We start from the raw sequence: 25,042 nt of genomic DNA, 5'->3' as shown, positions 1-25,042 counted from the left end.
GGGGATATAACTGCCCTTGTTTTGTTTTTAAAAGTCAATTATTTAAAGTGCGATGAGCACATTCAACTACTCCTTGTCCCATCGGTTACAAGGAATTCCAATTTTATGTTTGATTCCGAATTCTTTACAAAATTAAGTAAAATTTTTGCTAGAATAGGATGGCCTATTACCTGTCTTAATAAGTTTAGGCAATCCCATAGCATTAAAGGCTTGTAGGCAATGACCAATTACATTTTTGGAGGCTTCTCTAGTATGCAGAGAAACAAAAAGAAATCCTGAACAAGTGTCAATACAAACATGTATATATTTTAATTTTCCAAATTCTGCATAATGAGTTATATCCATTTGCCAAATATGATTAGGCATAAGACCTTGTGGATTAACTCCTAAATGTGGCACTCGAGATAATGTAATACATTTAGATCATTGTTTTACAATCATTCTTGCCTGCTCCTTTGTGATCTTATATTGGAGCCTTAAGGTATCGCTAGAGAGATGAAATTTTTCATGATCACGTTTGGCCAAAGCAACAGGATCTGAAATTAAGGCTTCTCCTATTAGAGCTCTGTTGATGCAATCATTGCCTTCACCTAAAGGTCCAGGAAGACCAGAATGAGATCGTATGTGGCCAATATAGAACGGGCATTTTTGTGCAAGAATGATGCTTTGCAATTGTGAAAACAGGGATCCTGCTGGCATATTAAAGTTAAACGTACCACAGGTCTCCAATAAGGGTACCAATTGTGCAACATATAAACTATCAGTAAAAATATCAAAAACCTCATGCACAGACTGAAAGACATTCAGTACTGCTGTTAATTCTGCTAATTGAGCTGAGAGGCCAGGAGTCTTTATGATTACATGTTGATTATTTATAATAAATCCAGCTCGCCCTTTAGAGGAGCCATCACTAAACACCAGAACAGCATTGTGTAAGGGTTGTAAAGAGGTCATATTAGGAAATATCACCTCATGTACATTAAAAAAAATTATCAACCTATCTTGAGGGTAGTGGCTGTCTATAGTTCCATTAAACCCTATTTGAGCAAGCAACCAATCTCTACTGTACTGCTTCAGCCAAGTGTCTTGACTTACGCTGTAAGGCTGAACAATAATATCTGGCTCTTTGCCAAAATAAGTTAGTGCCTGCTTCCTTCCAAGGATAATCATCTGGGCTACTGCTTCATAATATGGCAAGATATTACGTTTAGGAGAAATCCTCGAATGTATGCACATTAGAGGAGACTTTTGCCATAAAAATCCTGTAAGCACATGAATCGTATTAGAAATTACAGATGTAAAGTCAAAGAGTAATATGTATATAAGTGACAAATTGATGTTCAATAGCTATTTTTCCACTTGTTGTAAGGCCAACAATCCTTCTGAGGTTAGAGATCTAGGGGAGGTAGCATCAGAACTCCCTTTAAGAATATCAAATATAGGTTTCAATTCCCCTGTACTAAGCCAATTAATATCACCTAACAATTTTTGAAAATCATTCAAAGTCCTTAAGTTGTCTCCGTGAATAACTATCTTCTGGGGGAAACGACAGCTTGATTAGTAAGTCTAAAGCCCAAATAATTATAAGGAGCCTGAGTTTGTATCTTTTCTGGAGCTCTCTGTAATCCTTTTTCAGCTAAAGCTTTTTGTAAACATTTATAACACAAAAGCAAATCCTAGGGGCCTTTTCCAGGCAACCCAGGACAATTTCTTAACTGTCCAAAAACAGACTTCTTAAAGGAACAGTATGTTTTCTTATGAGTTGCATAAGCAATTGCAAGCTTGAGAATTAATAGTATTTGAGGGATGAACAATTTTAAGCAATTGTCAGCTCTGATGTATATATATATATATATATATATATATATAGTATATATATTAATAAAGATACAAATTAAGTTTGATTATTCAACATTTTAAAACACCATCTACAGCACACAATTTTATTATCTGTGTTGAAGGAGGGGGAAGCTCAAAAGAATAAGCATGTGATCCAATTCATATATACTTTTCTCCCATAAGAGGGCTGTTTTAAAACACAGTAAATGGAATGCATGTATGCATGAATTTATAGAAGATACAAAAGCATGCATAAAAACAAATTTTTAACTTATCTTTGGGATAATGATTGTCAATTTTATTGAAAATGATGGTATGCAGTAGACCAATTATTAATATTCTGTAATAACTAATTTAATTGCTGTTTGAAACAATGAACAGTCACTTTGTCAGGTTCTTTCTCTTTTTTAAAAGATTTATTTGTTTTTATTATATGTAAGTACACTACAGTGTACTTATTTTATGTAAGTATATTTTATTATATGTAAGTACACTGCAGTGGGTAAGTCGGGTGCTCTTACCCACTGAGCCATCTCACCAGCCCTGTCTTCTTCTTAAGACACAATTTTTGTTATAGTTTTTCTAAAATATATGATTTTTTCTTTTTTTTCTTTATTAGCATGACAGTGGCCTTAATAGGGTGTTAAAACTTTACTTGGAAGTGAAGAAGGATGATTTTACAACAATGTTTTCTCTTGCCAAAGATTTGTTGTGGGCACATAAATAAAATAAGCAGGCAATATTTAATTACCATTGATTATAATTGATAACAATTGATCACAGAAGTTTCCTCTGCTTTCTGTGAAACCTTTTTGTTTCTCACCAGTAATTTTTAATCCCACTAGATAGCACCTAAAAAAAGGTCTATGTTGCTTTAAGGCCTCAAGATGAGGTCTTAGCCAATTAACATCTCTTGGAAGCTTTTGAAAATAAAATTTTAAAGCAAGTCAATTTTTCCTTCTTAGATTTTTCTGGACCACGATTTTCTAGTATAGCTAAAACCCTAAGTATTAAAAGATATTGCCTCTGAATCTTTTCTGGAGCAACAGATACTCTGCAGAACTTAAAAGCTCCTAGTGTGAGAGCAAGGATTTAAAGTAAACTTCCTTTGAGAGGCATTAGCTAATAAAATACTTGCCACTTAGAAAACAATATACACGGAAAGATTCAAACTCTTAGCTTCCTGTATAGAGTTTTCACATAACTCTAAACACATACACAAAAATACACAAGAGACCAACACATCCAGACACATGTGACCCTTTCTCATCCTCCACAAGCAGGCAAAAGAGTCAGATGATTTTGGAAGGGTAAGCTTCCACTTCAGAACTCCATCTCTCTGACCAACTGATCTCCAGAGACTACCAGGCATCCCTGGCTCTCCCTGCTTCCCAGGGTGTCACCCAGGGCGGTGGCAGTCTTCCTAGCACATCTGCTGACCACAGTCCTCCGGTCCTTACAACCCAAAAGGACAAAGGACAGCTGCAAATACCAAGTACGCATTTCAGAAAACCCCATCATCTACAAAAACCAGAGAAACCAATCTCAGGCAGATCCAAACTCAGACTGCACCATGCTTCAGAGACAAGGTCCGAAACATGGACAACAAACCAACAAAACTAGCACATGTTAGTTTCAGAAAACATAAGACAGACACTCAGAACAAAGACACTGGCCAGCATGCACACAGGAGGAGATTCCCCCGATTTTCTCTCTGTCTCTGGGAGAGTTTCAAAACCACTTTCCTCCCCCATGATGCAGTTTCCAACTGCGGCCATCCACTTGTTCCATTGATTTACACCCTTTTATTTCTCTCGCCTAAAAAGCAGCTTCTGAAATCTGAGGCTGACTGCCTGCTGTGTTCCTAGATCCTGATATCACTGCTGAACCTAAGCGAATCCAGCGTGCAGGTCAGCACGCTGTTCCAGAATAGACAGTACCACACCCTTAGCAACCTTTTACCTGTTGCTTCGTGCCCATTTCCTATCTCTGGAGCTCCATACAGGCAGTGTTTCTTCGGGCGTCTTCTGCCATTCGCAATCCTGTGTTGGTACTCTAAAGTGTTGCGAGCCGGCCAGCAGCTCACATGTCCAGGTTTGAGCCTGGGAGGCAACCTGGAGCTGAAAGAAAAGAGAGAACCTAGGCAGGTTGAGAAATAATGGAACCAAGACATGCTAGTCTGTTCAAGGTTCAAATGTTCAATGGCGACTGTGCTTATAAAAGGGTGGGGGGAGCCCATTCTCACCAATTCATCCTTGGAGCCTGGAACCAGCTGCAGGTGATGACTTGCAGGGAAGGGTACAGTATCCGGAATAGCTCCAGAGGACCTCTCAGCAGTTAGAAGTATCTTGAAGAGGAACAGCGACAGTGGATGAACATTAGAGTAATCTAGGGAGGAAGGCTCCACCCTAGGTAATCTCCTTATTGGCAGCAAAGTCAATGTCTGGCTCAGCCTGCTTCAGGCTTGTTGGAGGTTACACTTTGGCATTTGTTGTGAATTATTTCTGTCTGTGTGTTTGTATTTATTGTTTTTTACATTATGACTGAAGTAAGTTGTAAACTCAAAGTTGGCTTAATTAGAATTCCCCTAATTACTAAGTTATTATAATGACTTTTTGAGGTATTTATCAGTCCTTCTTTTATACATGAAATATCTGCTCAGATTGCAGGCCCTTGGTTGAGTATATCATTAGTGTTTTGACTACTTGCTTTAAATATTCTTTATAAATTCTGAATATGAGTCCCCTGTTAGATATACACATTTTCAAGTTTTTCTCCCACTCTGGGGGCTTCATTCTTTACTCAAGTGTTTCTTTAGCTATGCAGAAGGTTTTAGGTTTCAGGAAATCTCACTGATCAATTATTTTTAATTCCTGAACAAATTGAGTTATCTTAAGAAAGTCCATATCCACAAAAATATCACTTTGGGTTCAGCCTACATTTACCTTTTTTGTTGTTGTTGCTTGTTTTCTTTTGTTTTTTTGTTTTAGTTTTTTTTTTTTTTTTTTTTTTTTTTTTTTTTTTTTTTTTGAGACAGGGTTTCTCTGTGTAGTCCTGGCTGTCCTGGAACTCACTCTGTAGACCAGACTGGCCTTGAACTCAGAAATCAGCCTGCCTCTGCCTCCAAAGTTCTGGGATTAAAGGTGTGCACCACCACTGTCCTGCTCTACATTTTCTTCTAGCAGTTGTAATGTTTCAATTTTCACATTTAGGTCTTTGAGCTATTTGAAGTGAGATTCAATATAAGGGAACTGAGTTGGATCTTATTCTATTGTTCTGTTGCAGTAATATTCACCCCCACCGATAAACCCATATTAAAACACACACTCCAGTTATTATATTTATAAGCTGTAAGACTAGATTGGGCAGCGATATCACCACACTAAACTATCTCCCATCTATGATACCCTCACTACTTGCAATTTGTCCTGGCACATGGTTCATGCTACTCCATCTCACCTTTTATTTCCCCTGCCCAATTACAGGCTCTAGTCTTTATATGACCAGTAAAATGGTCAAAAGATTCACATGATATCACATGAGTATATGAGCAAGTGCTCATCAGAAGGCAGCCCCTCCGAAGGAAGGAAAATTAACATCAGAAATTAGCATCAGAGCTACCCACAACATTTCTCCTTTTTTTCAATAAAAAAGGTTCCTCTCCATCAGATATAAATTGAGCACAACTATAATAATTATGCAAATTATGGAATGTGATATACACATAACATCCAGTCCATGATATTTGTCAATTTAGATAAAGTTGTTTACTACTTGTCTTAACTTAAAGAATTTACAATTCTATACTATAATTATGTTTTGATTTTTAACTCGCATTATGTTCTGAAAATCATGTTTTCAAATCTATATCATCTTCCTCAATGTTAACAACTTAAGTATGATAATAAGACTATAACTAATATTCAACCCCATCAGAAATCTGAGAACTAGTATTAAATATTACCAGAATATATAGGAAGCACAAAGCATAGCTTCCAAAACTTAACCAAATTGGAGAGTCAGTTGACTAAGTGGACAGCTGTGGGAAGCCGTTTCTGCTGTGCCTGCATGGCCTAATTGGTAAACAAGCAATGTGCACATGTGCAAGAGTGTTTTCGTGCCAAGTCACGGCCCATCCCGGGGCGTGGTGATGAGGCTCTGGGAGAGCAGCCAATCAGGTGTGGACATGTCACACTAAGGTGTATATAAGCAGCACCTTTTTGGTGCTTGGGGTCTTCCTCTTCATGTTGAAACTGATATAATAAAGTTGCTGCAGAAGGATCCGGTTTCTCACGCATGTGTTCTTGCTGGCAAGACAATAGTACGTGTGGGAATTGGCGCTGAAACCCGGGAATTGCCTACCATCGCCAGCGCTGAGGAGACCCTCCGTTCGCGGGGCGGATTCAGAACTGCAGTCAGGTTGGTTTTTTAAGGTTCTGAGAGGCATGTTTGGTTCTGGTCTTTCATAGTGGGTGTGAGAGACAGCCCCTAATTTCTCATAACTTTAGAACATCTGTCTTCAGTCTTAAGAGCCAGAACCATTTGGCAGACTTTAGATGAAGCAGGAAATATGAAGGAGTCACTTTCTCTGTATTGGCAGAGCTTAGCAGTTGACTATCCCACATCTGTTTGTCCCTTTTGCACAGTATTTTGTCTGCAGATGATATAGGCAATCTCTGCCCAGTGGCTACCTTGTCACAACTGGAACAACTGCATATGGAGGTTATGATGCTCAATTTCTTCGTTGAACTGTGAAGAGAGTATTGTCAGATATGTCTCAGTCAAAATTTCTAATAATGATGAAAAGATTGTAAATGTCAGATTCTGTGGACTTATGTTTTTGAAGAATATATGTAAATACACACACACACACACACATATATATATATGTGTGTGTGTGTGTGTACTATTACACCCTAAGTACTTTTAGCTATTTCTAAATGAATAATATTGAAAACACTTTACTATAATTAAATCAGAATCTAATATAAACATGAGGTTATTATCTTGCCCTTAACTTAATCATCCTAAACAGTTTTTATTAGCAACTATGAAAAAACTGGGTCAAAGCCTTGTGTTCTTAAATGAGTTGCATAGGTACAATGTCTATCTAAGAGTAAAAATAATAATTTCAAATTTTGTATCTATATGCAAAGATTTATATCATGAAAACCTTAAATTTGTATCAACATATAGATTCTGTACCAATGTAAAAATTGTAAATTCAATTTGGATCCATTATAAAAATTTCTACCAGTGTAACATTTTTGGGTATACAATGCTTTGTTTAAGAATAAATCTAATATTATATCTTTAGTTGTCTACTTCTCTAGTTTCTAAAATACTACTAACTCCCCCACCCCCTTTCTTTTCCACTCCCCCTCCCTTTACCTAATAGTGAAGGATAGAAAAGAGAAAAAGGAAAGTAGAAATCCCCGAGTCTAAGCTCTCTACTTTCCTCTTTGTCCAAGGTTACAACATTTTAATGTTAGTCCTTAAAATGACAATATATCTATAATTTATAAAATAGCCAGAACTATACAGCCCAACCTATGGGACTGTGAAGACAATCTTCTATTGCATTCTTGTAGCTGAATTGGGGCAAAGAATTCCCTTCTGGGGGCCCAACCATAAATAGGGAAACTGGTTTTGTCAAAGGAAGGCTAGCTGGCATTTGCCTTCAAGTCTCTATGTGCTGAGAACTTTCATGGCTTAATGTAAGAGTTTGAAAGAATGGGTGAGCAAGATATCTGTTCTAGAAATATCCTGGAGGCAAGCCTTGAGAGGGAGCAACTTCGATGTATTTGATGCAAAATCAAGCAAGGGGCTGGAATGGAAGGTCCTAGATTCTCAGCACCCTAGAGTGTGAATCTTGTCAGGGCTGTCTTTCTCTTCTCATCTGCAATACACAAATGTTACAAGCAACTCATAGCTCTGTAAAGGCACCCATATAAAACATGTAGGGAGCCCATATCAGTTAAGGAAGATCAATAACAAAAGACAACTGCCTTTCTTTAGAAGGTAGTTTGATCATATAATCAAACTACCATACAAATTTCCATTCATGCCATCTTTAAGGATGGTATGTAATAAGTGATGAGAATTTTGTACCCAACAAGTGTATATAGATATTTAAGTCTCAGCTGGTCGCAGAGATGTCTCTGTGTACAGAGTCATATACATCACCACAAATACCTCATCTATACTTTTGATCTTGTCACTCTTTTTCTTGTCCATAGCCAAGGTGTTCTGTGGGTCTCCCTTTGTCATGTCTGATTTTAATCAACTTGGAAGGAACCCATTGCTTTCTTTTCCTATGGAAATACAAGCATAACCTATCTTCCAGTGTAACACATTTCCTTTTTTCCATTCTGGTGTCAGAACATCCTAAAAATAAACAGGCTGGTTTGGCTCAGCAGTTCTTCCCCACAGTCCAATGTCTTTTAGCAGCCACAGTTTTTTGCACATTAGCATTCAAAATGTTTAAGGTTAATTAAATACTATGTACTTTATCTCTGGGGGTTTTTGTTGCCCCTGTTTTATATGTTAAGCATCTCTTTTAGAGTATGATTAGATCTCTCCCAAATTGCTTGTCATGTAGGATTATATTTTATATTATAATGCAACGTTTTATATTACATTATGTTAAAAAGTACTCCATCTCATTAGAGATCTATTCCAGAGCATTGTCCATTTTAATTTTTGTGGATATTCCCATTATGGCCATAACTTCTAGTATATGTGTAATTACAGGATCAGCATTTTCAGAAGCTAAGGCCATTGCCCATTGAAATCCTGAATAGGTTTCTATAGTATAATGCACATATTTCAGCTTACCAAACTCTGAAAACCTGGGACACATCCCTTTGTCAAATATTGTTCCTTTGGGTACCTTTACGGTTAGTTCCTGTAGGCAATAGAGTTTAGTTATATAAGGAGCAAGTAGAATATTGCCTCACAATTTCTTTTGCTTGTTGCCAAGTGATAGAAAATTCTTTCTTTAAATCTTTGCTATTACCATGGTTCTTTTTATGGAATTCAGAAGGCTCTAGTACACTTCCTATCAATAACTGATCAATTTCATTACTATCTTGTGCCAGAGGGCCTGACAGACTTACATGGAATCTTATATGTGTTTTATACTGCAGATGCCTCCTATTTCTGATCATTTGTTGAGCTGAACAAACATTGAAGTCAATTCAGAACCATCTTGAATAAGTTCAGCATATAACCCTGTCTGCATATCGAGAGTCAGTTTCTATCTTAAGAGCCTCTTTTTTTGTGGTTCATTTGTTTTGATTTGAAGACAGTGTTTCTCTGTACAGCCCTGGCTGTCCTGGAACTCCTGGAACTTACTTTGTAGACCAGGCTGGCCTCAAACTCAGAAATCTGCCTGCCTCTGCCTCTCAATTGCTGGGATTAAAGTTGTGTGCCAACACGCCTGACTTGAAAATCTGATATCATAAGTATTGCATATAATTCATATTTTAAAACCAAATTATAGGGATTAGCAACCACCTTATTTACAACTTCTTATTTTTTTACCCTGAAAATCCTGATTTATTAGCATCAGGAATTGGAGTTTTTTTATTATATGAGAGAGTTCAATAATTTCTTTTTATGAGCTGACATCACTTGCTTTTAGGGTATTTGTTGTTAATCTCTCCCAAGAAATTACTGAATGCTTTTTGCCAATGTTCATCTTGTGCCCATAGTGAGGAAATCTCTGTATGAGTAAAAAAAAATCACAATTTCAGCTGGATTTATTCCAGCTTGTTGTCAAAGTCTCGTTTTTCCTTTTATTATCAATTCAGAAAAAGTTTCTATGTAGGTTTTTAATTTCTTACCCTATTTATGTGTGATAAATATCCATTCTAATATATAATCTTTGCTCTGTATAAGAATTCCAGTAGGAGAATGAGTAGAAGGCAAGATAACTAAGGTGCAAGTGATTTTTCGATGAATATGATATAGATATCTATCCTGCAATTTCCTTTCCTACAGACCTAACTCGTTCTCAGCCTTGGCTGGTAATTTCCTCAGGCTATTTAAGTCTTTATCACCTTGTAAAGTGTGAAATAAATTTCGTATCTCCTTAGTAGCTAAGACAATTGCCAACCACAGCCAGTTCATATCTCCTAGTAGCTTCTGAAAGTCACTAAGAGTCTTTCATTGTTTTTTTCCCCCCAAATTTGCACTTTTTGTGGTCTAACCTTTTGTAGGCTTATTCTATATCCTAGATAATTTATAGAATCCCCTGTCTTAGTCAGGGTTTCTATTCTTGCACAAACATCCTGACCAAGAAACAGTTGGGGAGGAAAGGGTTTATTCAGCTTACATTTTCATATTGCTGTTCATCACTGAAAGAAGTCAGAACTGGAACTCAAGCAGGTCAGGGAGCAGGAACTGATGCAGAGGCCATGAAGGGATGCTCTTTACTGGCTTGCTTTCCCTGGCTTGCTCAGCCTGCTCTCTTATAGAACAAAGACTACCAGCCCAGAGATGGTCCCACACACAAGGGGCCTTTCCTCTTTGATCACTAATTGAGAAAGTGCCTTACAGTTGTATCTTATGGAGGCATTTCCTCAACTGAAGCTCCTTTCTCTGTGATAACTCCAGCTGTGTCAAGTTGACACAAAACTAGCCAGTACAATTGACCCCTTGTCAACTTGACACACAAACAGATCACTGGTAAGCCTCAATTGTTAGTTTCTTATTCATCCCCAAGATCTAAATAACTTTAAAAGTCCCACAGTCTTTACAAATTCTTAAAATTTCAATCTCTCTTAAAATCCAAAGTCTTTACAATTAAAAGCCTCTCAATTGTGGGCTTCACTTTAAAAACTTCCTCCAAGAGGGAAAAATATCAGGGCACAGTTCTCTAACCATCCAATGTCTGGGATGCAACTCATGATCTTCTGGGCTCCTCCAAGGGCTTGGTTCACTTCTCCAGCCATGCCCTTTGTAGCACACGAGTCGTCCTCTAGGCTCCAGATGCCTGTACTCCATTACTTCTGCTCTTGTTGGTCATCTCATGGTACTGGCATCTCCAAAACACCTTCTTGACCGCTCCAGTCGTGGGCCATCAATTGCAACTGAGGCTGCATGATCACCAATGGCCTTCCATGTCCTCTCATGGTGCCAAGCCTCAGCTGCTCTGCGAACTCCTTCATGTCTTTAAAACCAGTACCACCTAGGTGACTCTTGCACATTACCAAGTCCAGCCACAGCACAAGGTATGTCCTGTGCTACAGTCTCGCCAACAAGAACACACACAGGGCACTCGGATCCTTCTGCAGTAAAGCTTTAATGCATCTGGAGAGACAGATGATCAGCTTCTGGGAGGAGACCCAGAGCACAGGAAACCTGGTCCTTAAATAGACCATGAGGAGCGGTTAGAGATGTGCATCGCCCTGATTGGCTGCTCACCATCATCCCAGATGACGCCACGGGACAGGCAGGGCACAAGGAATGGAAAAATACCCTAGCACATGCGCAGACTACTTGTTTATCAGTTAGAACATCGGATGTCAGCACCATCTTGTAATGGCGATTGCAAGGGCGGCTCCTCACATCTCCCCCTTTTCTTTTATTTGAGAGCAATAGACCATCCAGTACTGAGAGTGGAGATAGAGGTCAAATCCCCAGTGTGCAAAAATAAGGGCCTTACACAAAACCTCCTCCCAGGCTCATCACTCAGAGGGGTCTTGGTCTGCTCCCGTGTAGTGTTTCCTGGGGGAAGGACACTTGGACACTCAACCTTCATACAAGATGACATGTCTCTCTAGAATAGGCTCGTCTTATGCTGCAGAGCATTTCTACTGCAGTGCTTAGCCGTGCAACTCTCCCGGGCTGCTGAAGCACACTCACTCTATCCCATGAAATGAGACTAGCCTCATGGGGTGCAAGAGCTGAGTGGCCAGCGACCTATTGCTTAAGCATAGATAGCCATATATCAGGGGAGGCACCATATTCTAATGCTGCAAGTGCTTGGGTTATCACCATCTTGTCCCTTCTTGTTTAGGCTTTAAGTTTACAGATCATCCAGAGCAAAAGCAATGCTCTGCCGCATAGGATGTTTGCTGCATGGCAAACAAGCCTGCCCCCACCCACTCCTTAAAGTAGGAAAATGCAGAGGAAATCCAGGTGGAGAAGCCCTTCGTCAGCGAAAGGTCGAGACACGTAGAATTCACTTGTAGAATAGCAACTCTCAACTCTCGAAGCATTTGTTCAAATTCCATGGTCCAATTCTGTAACATATAATGGGACAAAGTTTTTGACAAATTTGCTGCCCTTGTAAAATTTTCAAACTGAACAGAAGTAACACAAAGGCCAGGCATCTTGTATTCACAACCCAATTGAGCCAACTGCCAAAGAATACCCACCTGCTCTTGGACTAGGTCGATGAGCTGATTTACCAGCATCAACCCTCCCTGTATCTGTGAGTTGGCTGTGGCATGTTTATCCAAGGCCGTTGGGACCATCATAGAAAGCTCGTTAATAGTTTGTGTTGTTTGAACAGTAGTAGATAGAGCGAGTGCCAAGGCTGTGACAGAGGCTGCAACCACCACTGTGGCCACCAATCCAATTATGATAGCAGAAATACCAAAATCTCTTTTCCCTCGAAACAAACTCAAGCTATTGGGGGCATCTACAGGAACAGGAACAAATCTAGGCATATGGGTAACCAAAGCAAAAGGATATTTATTAGCATCACAGCATAGGGCATAAAAACATTTTTCTTGTAAGCAATCTATCTCTAACTGATTCTGATTTAAGCTTTTGTTACTTACCACCCACAAAAACGGGGGCCATACACACACTGGGGTGGCGGAATAATTTATCTCTTTATGTTTTATATTTAACATTGGAACTATACCATTTAAAATTTCTTGAACTCTGTTTTTCATACCGGCTGGTCTGCAAGGTACCTTTCCTTTCAAAGGTCATTTTTCCTTTCTCACTAGAACCTCCTCCAATCATTGCCATGGGGGCGAGATCAGTACAGCTTCCATTAACCCCGCAAAGCAACCACTGATCAAAAGGGTTAGTATCAGCTCGGAAGGGGTCCATAGTAGTAAAATCATATCTAGCAAAAGTATCATTAAACTCTACACTAATATATGGGGAAAAGGAGAAATATTTCTCTACTGCCCAGGTATATTTTTTAGCTTGGTAGCCTGTCCAAGGCAGCATTAAATCTTCCATGGACCCTCCCTTGCAAAAGGGTGCCATTCCTGGTTGTGGAGGCGGCTTATTTTCAGATTTTCGGCTGGGCCACCATCCTCTTATAACTATGGCATCAGCCTTTATCTCAGTCATTTTGTCCCAAGAGGCCTTCTTTAACCAGGCTGCTGATTGATTATACAAGGATATGCATTGACTCTTATCTTGTAATGAAGAAATTAACACAAAGCACAGGCTTCCCTGTAGGAAGAAGGTTCTATTTTCTTGTAAAGCCTGAATCTGTTCATCTAAGGGTAAATAGGCAAGTCCCAGTTCTTTATCTGTAGTAAAAAAGTGTGGAAATATTTGTGCATTATGCATAACTGGCATAGGAAGGGGGAAAGTTGACATAATTCCCCATCTTAACTCTCCAGATATACTAGGAACCAGAATCCCCAGCATGAGGAGTATGATCCATTGGTGTCTTGGGATTTTGTTCTTGTGACTCATTGTCTGAGAGCTGGATCCTTCGAGTGAGGTGCTCCGGAATCTAAAAGGGATTATCTTCCTCCTGTGGAAAAACACATATAGCTCCCCTGGATCTTATTAAAATAGGATCCGTGCCTTTCCATTTTCCTGTCAGGACATCTTTCCACTTTGCCATTTCCTTGGGCCTATCAGGTTCTGAACAGTGACGTTCAGCCACAGTATGGCCTTGGGCATCAAGATTTAAAAAAATTAAGAGTGAAAAGTGCCATGGAAACAGCTACTCTTGGTACTGAGGGTAGATCCTCCTCGACTCCCCCCTTTTGTTTAATTAAGTAGGACTTGAGAGTGCGATGGGCACGTTCTACAATGCCCTGTCCTTGATGGTTGTATGGAAGACCGGTCAGATGAGTCACATTCATCTGATGGCAGAACTGTTGAAATTTTTGATAAGTATAGGCTGGTCCATTGCCTGTCTTAAGAACTTTAGGTTGTCCCCAAGCACTCCATGCCTCGAGGCAATGTTGAATTACATGTGAGGCCTTCTCTCCTGTAAGAGGTGTAGCAAATATGATACCAGAGCACGTATCAATAGAAACATGTAAATACTGAAGTCTTCCAAAGGAAGAGATATGAGTAACATCCATTTGCCAAACCTGTAGTGGTCTTATGACACACGGGTTTATTCCCACATGAGGGACAGGCAAGAATTCACAGCAATTTTGGCATTGAGTAACAATTTTTCTAGCTTCATTTCTAGTTAATGAGAAGTGGCGACGTAGAGTCTCAGCCGTCATTTGAAAGCGCTTATGAAATTCTTTTGCAGCTTCTGTTTGGGAAGACAGAGCAACAGCCACAACCTTAGTGGTTTATCCGCCAAATCATTTCCCAAAGACATAGGGCCAGGGAGGCCCGAATGTGCCCTGACATGAGTAATATAAACAGGGAATCTTCTATTAATAAGACAAATTGTATTTGTTGAAAAATGTTGGCAACTCTGCTGGAGGGTTTTATCACCCCAGCTGTCTCAAGAGGGTTAACTGCATTAACTACATAGGAAGTATCTGATACAATATTAAGCGGCCCTGGAAAGGTTTTAAGAACCTCCAGTACCACTAGACATTCTACAATTTGAGGTGAGGTTTCATTATATTGTTTTGATACCACCTTGTTATCAACCACATAAGCACCTATACCAGTTTTTGATCCATCAGTATATACTATAGTCCCATCTTTAAGTGGGCCCTTAGCTGTTACTTGCAGAAACACAATAGCCTGATTTAGGGCAAACTGTAAAATTGGATGTTTTAGATAATGATTGTCAATCTGTCCTGAAAAGGAGGTGACTAATACTGCCCAATCATTAGATGTAGCTGCCAAGGTTTGAACTTGTGCAGCAGTATAAGGCACAATTAAGAAATTAGGGTCTCGTCCAAAATGAGTGATAGCTGCTTTTATCCCTTGGAGCACAAGCTGTGCAACTGCATTAGGATACCAATCTATTATTTTAGCAGGAGATGCATTTGGATGAACCCATAATAAAGGTCCATTTTGCCACATAACTGGTTTGCAACTGGGCTGTCTTAAAGACGCACAAATCAAAAAGCTGTGACTCCTCAATGCGCTGTAACTGAGCTTTTTGCAAGGCATTCTCTACCTTTTGCAAGGCCTGATTAGCGGCAGAAGTAAGAGTCCTAGGGGAGGAGATATGAAAATCCCCTTCCAGAATATCAAATAAAGGTTTTAATTCAGCCGAGGAAATCTTCAAAAATGGTCTCAGCTAATTTATATCTCCCAATAATTTTTGGAAATCATTTAAGGTGTGTAAATGATCTCTGCAAATCTCTAATTTTTGAGGAACAATTTTGTCAGGATAAATGAGTGACCCTAGGAATGCTCCTATTTGAGCAACTTGCACCTTTTCGGTAGCCACCTGCCATCCCCATTGCCCTAATGTTTTTATTAATATAGGGTATGCATCTTGCAATAACTGTAAATTTTTATGGCAAATCAAAATGTCATCAATGTAAAGTATCACAAGTAATGATGGAAAATGATTTCTAACTAAGTGCCAATTGCACATACAGTTGACATATGGTGGGGCTATTTGCCATCCCCTGAGGTAGGACCTTCCATTGGTTTCTTTGATCAGGCTCTAAATGATTAATGGCTGGGATGGTAAATGCAAATCTTTGCCTATCTTGAGGGCATAAAGGTATAGAGAAAAAACAATCTTTAATATCTATAATTATAATTTCCCAATTTTAGGGTAGGGCGGAAAGCAATGGAAGCCCTCGCTGAACTGACCCAAACAGGCGTATTTGTGCATTAATTGCTCTAAATCGTGTAATGAGCGCCATTTGCCAGATTTTTTCTTAATTACGAAAATGGGTGTATTCCAGGGTGAGGTAGAGGGCTCTAAATGACCCAAGCATAGCTGTTCAGAGACCAGTTTTGTGGCTGCTTCTAATTTTTCAGAGGATTGAGGCCATTGAGGAACCCATACAACTTCCTCTGTAAGCCATGGTATGGGCATAGAGCCCCCAACGGCCCCTAGAAAAAACCCAGGCCTCTCCTATCAGTATTACCATGGTGGGGAACAGGTTCGAGTCTGCCCTGTGCCTTTTTTCCCAGACCCTTCCCTTTCTTGTAACCCATTTTATTCATGATTTTAACAGCTTGTGTAGAACACTCATTTGTTAAGGTCAGGCCCATTTCTGAAAGAACATCTCTCCCCCAAAGATTGACTGGTAATGGAAGGACATAAGGAGTAAATAGGCCCCTCTGCCCCTCCGGAGTCTGCCACTCCAATTGTGTAGAACTATTTGTAGGACATGATTGATACCCCAGGCCCTGTAGCGAGTGGGAAGATTTATTTACAGGCCAGGCCCGGGGCCACCAATGTGAGGAGATGATGCTCTTATCGGCCCCTGTATCCATAATTCCCTGAAAACCCTTACCATTGATTGTTAAATGCAGTGTGGGTCTATTGTTTAGTGGCATAATTAGGTATGCTGCATCTTGGCCAGAAGAGCCCATACAATTGCGTTCATGTGTTTGTGTTCTTTCCTCTCTCCCTGTGGGCAACAGGATCATTTGTGCAATTCTATCTCTCGATGTAATTTAGAAAACTCCTTGAGGGCAGGAGCAAAGGACCTGGATTTCTTGTAAATGGTGATGATCTACTATTCCAGGATAAATTATAAGTCCTTGCATAGTCAGCGATTCCTGCCCTATTATCAGGCCCACTGTTCCTGAAGGTAAGTGTTCCGGAGCCTCAACTGGGATAGGCTGGACATTCAATTGGGGCATGAGTAGGAAGTCAGTGGTGGCACACAGGTCCACTCCTGTGACTCCTCGGGGCTCATTTCCTCTAAGTTGCTCTGGCTCTTGACAAATCGATTCCCACATTTGTGAGGGCTCTGGGATCGAGGGCCCACAACTCCGTTTTTTGGTAGGTGGTTGTCAGATTCATTGATTGGGGGCAAAAGCCTCCCCTTTATATCACGAACTGAGCGGCACTCACTAGCTTTGTGATAACCCTTTCCACAACGAGAGCAAAGAGTAGCCACTTGGGCCCGCTCTGGGAGGGGGCAGTCTTTCTTTAGGTGGCCTATATTTCCACAGTTAAAGCAAGCTCTGTGTTTGCTAGTAGAGGGGCGCTTTTGTGATTGTAATATGGCCGCAGCCAGCCCCGCATTGGTAAGTGGGCCTCCCAGTTCTCTACATACCCTAAGCCAATCTTGCAATCTCTTGTTTTTTCTTGGCGTGATTGCAGTCCTGCATTCCTGTGTGGCCTGCTCATATACAAGCTGTTCAATTAGAGGCATGGCCTGTTCAGGGTCTCCAAAAACCCTCCCTGTGGCTTCAGTCATTCTCGCTACAAAATCTGAGAACGGCTCCTGGGGGCCCTGGATAATCTTTGTAAGGTGGCCTCCAGCTTCTCCCTTTCTTGTAAGAGCTTTCCAAGCCTTGATGGCAGCCGCCGATATCTGAGCATATGCTCCCCAATGATAGTTAGTCTGATTGGCAGCAAACTGTCGTTGGCCTGTTAGCAATTCAAAAGTCCATTGCCTCTGGTTATCATCTTCTGCCACAACATTAATTCTTGCCTGATTCTGGGCAGCATCATACCACAAGGCTTTCCACTCCATATATTGTCCCATATTAGGTAGAGTGGCCTTAACTGTCATTTGCCAGTCTGCTGGAGTCATTGCTGTATTGGCAAATCTCTCAACCTGTACTAAGGTGAAGTTGGCATTGACTCCATAATTACGGACAGATCTGGCAAGTTCTTTAATTTGTTGGTATTCTACAGGGGCATGTATGTGTCCCACCCCATCTCCAGCATCCAAGACTGGAAAAGCCATCTCAATCTTTTTTAATTCCTCCTGAGGCAGAAAGGAACTAGCACCATATCTTGATTCATATGGTGGAGGCGCCGAGGGCTTGGATGATGGCTGTATGCGACCCCTTTTATTATTTTTTTGCTGTACCTCTTGATCAGGGCCATACCTTTCCTATTAATATTATGCTGCTTCTTCTTCTAATTCTGCATCTTCACTAGGGTCTAAGTCATCAGGATCTGAGCTATCAAGCTCTAGGGCTTCTAAATCTTGGGTGGGATAAATATTATTAAGTTTACCTGTAGGGGGCGCATTTTCACCTTCCCCTTTCTTAACTCCCCCGTTTTCTAACTTCCCGGGAGGGCCTTTTTTCTTAGACATGTCTTTCTTTTTACGAGCTCCTAATCTCTTGCTCCGTTCGGTTTCTTACATGCTGTCCTGAACCTCTTCTAACGTCTCTTGTCCCTCAAGCACCGCAGGTCTGCAGGTCTCATCTTCTAAGCAATTCTTTATTAACTTCCAAATTGCCTTAGTGCCTAGGCACAAGTCTCCCTCCTCAAATTTTTTATCTCGGTCTCTCCCCAGTTTATTCCACGAGGCTATGGTCAGGGAACCCGAACAAGCATACCATGGGGCAACACGATCAATCTCTGACAAAATTTTGTAGAGTGCGTGTGGCAATTTTGAGGTCTCGCTGCTTGAGAACAACTTGCAGTGCATTTACAACTGACTGCGATGACCCCATTGTGCCTGCAGCTGATCTACGCCCAACTTAAGGCAAGCTGAAGCAGAAGTGAAAGTAAACTGCCACACTCCACTCCTGAAGCAGAAGTGAAAGTAAAATGCCACGCTCTGCTCCCTTATGTACGAGAGACTGACAGAGTGTGACAGTGCTGCTGCTTATCTACATCAGACTGACCGCACCTCAAAGTTAACACCAACCACGATGAACACAATAAGACACTAGGAGAAAGAAAAAAAGCACCAGGACTACCAAAACCAAGGCTTCTACCGACCTGTCCCACGGTGATACTAGATTGAGACCAAAATCAAAAGGAACAACAGGCTCACAGTCAGACATATCTCTCCGAACTTACCTTCCCCTGCAGTTCTGAATCCGCCCCGTCTCTGGGGGGTCTCCTCAATGCCAGAGATGTTGAGGCGTTCCCGGGTTTCGGCACCAGTTTGTCCCATGCTACAGTCTCACCAGCAAGAACACACACAGGACACTCGGATCCTTCTGCAGTAAAGCTTTAATGCATCTGGAGAGACAGATGATCAGCTACTGGGGAGGAGACCCAGAGCACAGGAAACCCGGTCCTTAAATAGACCATGAAGAGCAGTTAGAGATGTGCATCGCCCTGATTGGCTGCTCACCATCAGCACAGATGACGCCACGGGACAGGCAGGGCACAAGGAATGGAAAAGTACCCCAGCACATGTGCAGACTACTTGTTTACCAGTTAGAACACCGGATGTCAGCACCATCTTGTAATGGCGATTGCAAGGGCAGCTCCTCACAAAGGTAAAACGTTGGCTATCTCTGGAACACAGTCTCTGTGCTCTCTCAAAACAAAAACAAAAACAACAACAACAACAAAAAAAACCCAAAAAACAAAAACACTTCCCAGAAGATCTCAAATCAGTGATGTTGGTCACTTATTAATCACCGTTAATTTCTTAGCTCCAGCTAACCAGCATCAATAGTCCTAGTAATGCAAAAGGTCACTCTAGTGGTTCTGGTATGTTCTTAATCACAGCTGATTCTTCAGTCCCCACTAACCAGAACCACTGAACCTTCACAATCACACTAGCAATGGCCCTGAAAAGTGTCTTCAATTTTCCTTCTGAAATTTCACAAGCGAGGCCTCCACCTTCTGTACTGTTCTCAACATTGTCTTCCAAGATCCTACACAACGTATCACAGAGTTTTTAACAGTGAATGGATCTTCTGGCCCAAAGTTCAAAAGTTCTTCAATAGTCCTCCCCAAAACATGGTCAGGCTATCACAGGAATACCCCATTTCTGGAACCAACTTGTCTTAGTCAGGGTTTATATTCCTGCACAAACATCATGACCAAGAAGCAGTTGGGGAGTAAAGTGTTTATTCAGCTTACATTTTCATATTGCTGTTCATCACTGAAAGAAGTCAGAACTGGAACTCAAGCAGGTCAGGGAGCAGGAACTGATGCAGAGTCCACGAAGGGATGCTCTTTACTGGCTTGCTTCTCCTGGCTTGCTCAGTCTGCTCTCTTATAGAACAAAGACTACCAGCCCAGAGATGGTCCCATCCACAAGGGGCCTTTCCTCTTTGATCACTAATTGAGAAAGTGCCTTACAGTTGTATCTCATGGAGGCATTTCCTCAACTGAAGCTCCTTTCTCTGTGATAACTCCAGCTGTGTCAAGTTGACACAAAACTAGCCAGTACACCCCTCTTTGTATTTTTTTCAGGGGTGATTTTCAATCACCAGAAGCAAGGTTATTTTACTTTCTCAAACATTCTTTCTGGATTACTTATGTCTGAATCAGGAAGTGGGATACCATCCATATAATGATAAATAATAGAATGAGGGAATTATTTGTGAATCATCTCCAATGGATGTTGAACAAAATATTGACACAAGGTAGAGCTATTTAACATTTTTTTGTGGCAGGACCTTCCAATGATATGTTTCTATTGGACAACATCTATTAAGATAGGTACTGAGAAGGCAAATCTTTTCTTTTCATGTTCATATAGAGGAATTGTGAAAAACCATCTTTTAAATCAATCACTTATGCAACAAGGAAGGCAATGGGATTCCAGGCTAGAGAGAAACCATTAGCTGAATAATCTTATTAATTGCTTTGAGATTTGTCAACATCCTCCATCTGCTAGCCATTTTTTTTTGTAAAATGGAATAACAATTTTTATTTGTAGCATATAACATTTTTTTTTAATTTCTGAACTTTATTTTGTTCCACTGTCTTTCCCTATGACATTACTACAGTGTAGCCTTGCAGTATTATTTTTTCTTTGATATTTTCTTTATTTACAGTTCAAATGTTTTCCCCTTTCCAGGTCTCCCTTTTGGAATCCCTCTTTCCCATCCTGCTCCCCCTGCCTCTATGATGGTGCTCCCCCGCCTACCCACTCCCATCCTCCCACCCTTGAATTCCCCTACACTGGGGCATTGCACAACTTCAGACCCAAGGTCCTATTCTCCCATTGATGTCCAACCTGGCCATCTTCTGCCACATATGTGGTCAGCGCCATGGGTTACTCCCTGTGTGTGTGTATGTGTGTGTGTGTGTGTTTTTAATAACAAATACTAGAGAATTCCAAGGGCTGGTGGACTTCTCTATATGTGGAGTCTCCAGCTGTTCCTGGACTAGATGTTCTAGTGCCTGAAGTTTTTATTTTATCATAGACCATTAATCAATCTAAATGGGTTGGTCTGATAACTATGTTACTGGTAAGGCTTTTGGAGTTTTAACATCAGTGTGTCCTTGATATAAAGCTGATTTGTCAGACCCTGCTGTGTCTTATTTATGGACAGCCTGCACAGTCTGTAACTGTCTTTGATAACATTCCTTAACTACTGGGCAGCCTCTGCGACTGAAGGGATATTAATATGTGTTTTCCACTGTTGTAACAGATGTCTTCCCCATAATTTTATATTATTTTAGCCATGTATTGGTTAATTTTCCTATCTGACTCTCAGGCCCTGTACATTTAAGTCATCTGGTACTTTGCTTTATTTGAGATGAAGTTCCAACTCTTTGAAAATGGATGTCTACTTTGTGAAGTGGTCAATCTGAAGGCCAAGATTTTGAAGAGATAATGGTGACATCAGCTCTAGTATTGACTATTCCTTCCAATTTCAATATTGTTCAATAATATTCTAAGGTTAGGCCTTTGATCCTCTATAAAAGTTTGCCAAAATACTTGGTTTTGGCCCCCTTTTACATTATTTGAATTGTCTGTAGAATCGGCCTTGGCCTTATCTGGATTCACATTTGCCTTCAGAGCAATGTTGTTTAATTGTTTTGAGGAAGAGAACTCACCCTGTCTGGCACTAGTGCCTGCAAGAATGCCCTCCCCCAGGGTTTTCTTGGAAAAGTTTTTCCCAATTTGTCTGCTTTTGCTTTACATTCCCTAGTCTAAAGTCAGCCTTTGCCACATCATTTACATATTCCAGGAGGCATGGACTCCCTTTTGAGATTAATTTGGTTTTCTCTGATTATTCTGAAATGATCCTGCTCACTCCAATTAAGACATCTGAAATTTTGGGTTATTTCAAGGCCTCTAGTAGCAGCTTCTCCCATTAAGGTCATATCAGGCAAACCAGGTCTAACATCAACTGAATTATCTAATTCACTCATCTATTGATCCTGCCCTTGTCCTCAATGGTCTGATTACTTCCTTGCATTCAGCATTCAAGGTTTGAAAGGTAAGGACTCAATTATTGCCTTTCTTGCTGATAGATTCTATATACTTTTTTCCACAGCAGAAGTCAACCATTGCAAAAACATTGAATGCTCTGAGAAAATGGTTCAAATTTTTCTCTGAATTTTCAGCTTTGCCACAATCATTTAAGACTGCCAAGTGACACAAGGTCAAGATTTCTTCATCAAATAAAACCTGCACCACTATCTCTGCAAATTGGCATCCACCAAGCAGCTGGTCTTTGGAAATCTCTCTACCCCTGGCTCAATTTGGTTGTTCTATGTCGTTTGCCTCTTCTCTTCACCATAAAAACCATTGTAAGTATGATGCGGGTTCTAGTTAGTATTGCTTTTGCCATATCCTTCCAGTCTTGGGGGATTATTTTATTTTTATTAGCCCAATAAGTCAGGATTTGTTTGACAAATTGTGAATGCATTCCAAAATTAGTGATACTCTCCTTAAATTTTCTCAGTCCTAACACATCCATGGTTGCCATTCGAATTCCTGATAATCCTGTGGATGATCATCGTATGGTGGTCTTTGTTGTAGACTAACTGGATAAACTAAAGTGTGTTTTCTAACAACCTTTGGTTGGATTCCTCTAATTTTATCTTCTGTATCTAGCTGAGTATTTTTCCTAATTGATATTTTAAATTCCTCCTTTTCTGTAAGTCTGTGTACTCTCTGTTCAAGGTTTTGCTTCTACATTTTTCTATATAATTCTGATATTTTGCTATTTAGTTTTGATTAATTTTAAAAGGTTCTTCTCCAATCCTTGCTTCCAATTTTCATTATTTTCTCTCTACTACGGAGTCTGTTCTGTGAGCTCTTGCATCTTTTGTTCTAGCATCTTTTCCAGTTCCTGTCTGTAACTTTCATTCTCCTCTCTCTGTTGCTTAACTTGACCCATAAATCCTTTTATCTGTAGTTCCAGTGGTTTCTGCAGTGGTTTCTGTAGACCACGTTGCAAGTTTTTTTTTTTTTTTTTTTTTAGAAAATACAAGACAGCATTATGTATTTGACTTCAAGTTTACACATCTTGCTTTCCTTCACAATATTAATAATCTATGTAATTTTGACTCTTCCTAATATTTTATATTAGGTTCCTGCTTGTTCTTCTTTCTTCCGTCCTTCCTTTCTTCCTTCCTTCCTTTCTTTCTTTCTTTCTTTCTTTCTTTCTTTCTTTCTTTCTTTCTTTCTTTCTTTCTTTCTTTCTTTCTTTCTAAATAGGTATTTTCTTCATTTACATTTCCAATGCTACCCCAAAAGTCCCACAAACCCCTCCCCCACACCCCTCCCGCCAACTCCCACTTCTTGTCCCTGAAGTTCCCCTGTACTGAGGCATATAAAGTTTGCAAGACAAGTGGGCCTCTCTTTCCAATGATGGCCGACTAGACCATCTTCTGATACATATGCAGCTAGAGACACGAGCTCCAGGGGTACTGGTTAGTTCATATTGTTGTTCCATGTATAGGGTTGCAGACTCCTTTAACTTCTTGGGTACTTTCTCTAGCTCCTCCATTGGGGGCCCTGTGATCCAACCAATAGCTGACTGTGAGCATTCACTTCTGTGTTTGCTAGGCCCCGGCATAACCTCTCAAGAGACAGCTATATCAGGGTCCTTTCAGCAAAATCTTGCTAGTGTGTGTAATGGTGGCAGCATTTGGAGGCTGATTATGGGATGGATCCCTGGGTATGGCAGTCTCTAGATGGTCCATCCTTTTGTCTCAGCTCTAATCTTTGTCTCTGTAACTCCTTCCATGGGTGTTTTGTTCCCTATTCTAAGAAGGGGCAAAGTGTCCACACTTTCATCTTCGTTCTTCCTGAGTTTCATGTGTTTTGCAAGTTGTATCTTGTATCTTGGCTATTCTAAGTTTCTTGGCAAATATCCACTTATCAGTGCATACATATCATGTGAGCTCTTTTGTGATTGGGCTACCTCACTCAGGATGATGCCCTCTAGGTCCATCCATTTGCCTAGGAATTTCATAAATTCATTCTTTTTTTTTTTAACTGACTAGTAATCCATTGTGTAAATGTACCACAATTTCTGTATCCATTCCTCTGTTGAGGGGCATCTAGGTTCTTTCCAGCTTATGGCTATTATAAATAAGGCTGCTATGAACATAGTTGAGCATGTGTCCTTCTTACTGGTTGGAACATCTGGATATATGCCCAGGAAAGGTATTTTGTGATCCTCTGGTAGTACTATGTTCAAATTTCTGAGGAACCGCCAAACTGTTTTCCAGAGTGGTTGTACAAGCTTGCAATTCCACCAAAAATGGAGGAGAGTGTTGTGTCCATCTCGACCAGCAAGGAAAATGCAACCACTCGTTCTTCTTAAAGCAGTTTACTCAGGTAGCTTCTCTATTTAAATCCCCAGCATCTCGGGATACAAGCATTTTTATCCACTCAAGCCACAGCCACGCCTCAACCAATCACCACAGTTCACATCACCTCACCAGGCAGGCTTGCTCAGCCAATCAGGGATTAAGGGTGAGCCATCAACCAAATATGGGCTTGTTTACTGCCTGGCATAGATTTCCATCCGGCTGGCCAGGGAGTCCGGAATGGCTTCCCACAATTCCCCCTTTTATATTCTTTTGAAGCAAGCTCCATGGGCGAAGATAGAGGTCAGATCCCCAGTGTGCAGAAATAGGAGCCATGTACAGGATTGACTCTTAGGCTCACAGGTTTTTACCCAGGGCAACCCTGTCCTGCTCCCATGCCGTTTTTCCTGGGGGAAGGACACTAGGACACTCAACCCTCATGCA

The 25,042-nt window shown here is 40.5% G+C and overlaps 1 pseudogene; it reads right to left on the bottom strand.

Moving 5' to 3' along the window:
* Nucleotides 1-16,790: 16,790 nt before the first annotated feature.
* Nucleotides 16,791-17,861, bottom strand: LOC147000509 (igE-binding protein pseudogene; annotated as a pseudogene).
* Nucleotides 17,862-25,042: the final 7,181 nt, after the last annotated feature.

This window comes from Mus caroli, unplaced genomic scaffold (genome assembly GCF_978045245.1).
Source record: "Mus caroli unplaced genomic scaffold, Mus_caroli_1 scaffold_18, whole genome shotgun sequence".
Lineage (NCBI taxonomy): Eukaryota > Metazoa > Chordata > Mammalia > Rodentia > Muridae > Mus > Mus caroli.
Note: the sequence above shows the minus strand (reverse complement) of the source record. Positions and strands in the feature narration are given on the sequence as shown.